We start from the raw sequence: 2,355 nt of genomic DNA, 5'->3' as shown, positions 1-2,355 counted from the left end.
TCTTGTTGCTACTGGGCTGAAATCTACTTAAAAACATTTTTTTACATTGTTACTCTTTTTCTAGCTTCCTACATTAAATGCTCAAATTCAGCATATTTTCCATGCTCGCTTCTTTCACAAATTAACCATGCGCATAATTTTTTTCTGAGATCTGTTTTGGCTGGATGTTACACCTGTTAATATAGAGGCATATTATTGTCCATTTCTAAAAGGCTTTTCATTTCAATTTTGATATTTCCTTTTTGAAACATTTATTTAGAACAATATTTTTGAATTTTTAAGTGGATAGATTTGGGGGCCATGGCTTTTTGTGATATTCCAATTTTATTACACTGTAGAGAGAGATTGTGGCTTGCATATTTCTACATTTGAGAATTTAAGATTTTTTTTTTGCAGCCTAACAATAGGGTTACATTTTTTGTGAATGTTACATGTATTTAAGAAGAATGTGAAGATTTGCCTTGTTGGTCAAAGTTCTATATGGTATACTTTTGAAAAACTTAGTTTACTGTTATTATTTCTTTACTTATTTTAGGTCTCTAGATATTTTTTTCTGAGAAAAACCTCCCACTCTGATCATTTCTTTCTATATTTATAAATCTTTGCTTTATATATTTATGTTGTTTTAACATTTTATTTTGAACACTTTCATATCTACAGGAAAGTTTCAATAATCTTCAGGAGCAGCCACATACCCTTCACCTAGTCTCACTGATTCACCCGTTGTTAGCATTCGGCACATTCTCTCTCTCTAAATACACACACAGACACACACACATGAACAGAAATGAAAAAGCCTCTAAAGTATCAGCAAATCAAGTCAAACAATATAGAAAAGGAATAATACACCACAATCCAGTGGGATTTACATGCAAGGCTGAGTTGCAAGATTTGAAAATCAATTAATGTAAACATCACATTCACAGGCCGATGAGGAAAAATCACATGAGCACATCAATAAACGCAGAAAATGGATTTGACAAAATCCAACATCCGTGTATAATAGAAACTCCCAGAAAACTGGAAAGAGGAGCTTTCTCAAATTGGTAAAGCATATCTATTTAAAAACCCCTACAGCTAACATCATACTTAATAAGGGGAGAAATTAGATGTTTTCCCTGCTAAAACCAGAACAAGGTAAGGCTATCTACTCTCACCACTCCAGTGCTATACTGGAAGTCCTAGCTAATGCAATAAGACAATAAAAGCAAGTAAAAGGTATACTGATTAGGAAGGAATAAATAAAACTGTTTTGCTTGCAGATGACCTGATTGTCTGTGCAAAGTCCCAAAGAATCAACAAAGAAACTCCTGGAACTAATAAGTGATTATAGCAGGTATGAGGATATAATGTTAATATATGAGTCATTTGCTTTCTTATATACCAGCAATGAAGAATTAAAGTTTTAAATTAAAAATACAGTATTGGAGGGGAAGAAAAAATTACAGTATAATTTACATTAGCACCAAAAAACCTCACATATTTAGCTATAAATCTAACAAAATATGTACAAGATCTATATGAGAAAAACTACAAAACCAATGAAAGAAGTCAAAGAAGATATCAGTTCTCCCCAGCTTGATCTAGATTCAGTGTAATCCCAATCAAAATCCCAGTAAGTTACTTTGTGGATATCGACAGTCTGATTTTAGAGTTTATATGGAAGAGTAAAAGACCCTAATAGTCAACATAATATATTGAAGGAGACAGACAAATTGGAGGACTGACATTACTCAACTTCAAAACTTTTATAAAGCTAAAGTAAATAAGACAGTGTGGTATTGGGAAAGAATAGACAAATAGATCTGGAACAGAATAGAGGACCCAGAAACAGACCCACATAAATACAGTCAAATGATCTTTAACAAAGGGAGCAGAGGCAAGTCAATGAAGAAAAAAGGTAGACTTTTCAACGAATGTGCCGGCGCAGTGGCTCATGCCTGTAATCCTAGCACTTTGGAAGGCCAAGGTGGGTGGATCACTTGAGGTCAGGAGTTCCAGACCAGAGTGGTCAGTATGGTGAAACCCCATCTCTACCAAAAATACAAAAATTAGCCAGGCATGGTGGTGGGCACCTGTAATCCCAGCTACTCAGGAGGCTGGTGCAGGAGAATCGCTTGAACCTAGGAGGTGGAGGCTGCACTGAGCCAAGATTATGCCACTGCACTCCAGCCTGGGTGTCAGAGTGAGACTCTGTCTCAAAAAAAAACAAAAAAAACAAAAAAGCAACTGCTGGAATGACAGGACATGAACATGAAAAAAACCTCAAGATACAGAACTTACATCTTTCACAAAAATTAACTGAATATGGATCACAGATCTAAATTTAAAATGCAAATTATAAAACTCCTATTA

The sequence above is a fragment of the Macaca mulatta genome, chromosome 4 (genome assembly GCF_049350105.2).
Source record: "Macaca mulatta isolate MMU2019108-1 chromosome 4, T2T-MMU8v2.0, whole genome shotgun sequence".
Taxonomy (NCBI): Eukaryota; Metazoa; Chordata; class Mammalia; order Primates; family Cercopithecidae; genus Macaca; species Macaca mulatta.
Note: the sequence above shows the minus strand (reverse complement) of the source record.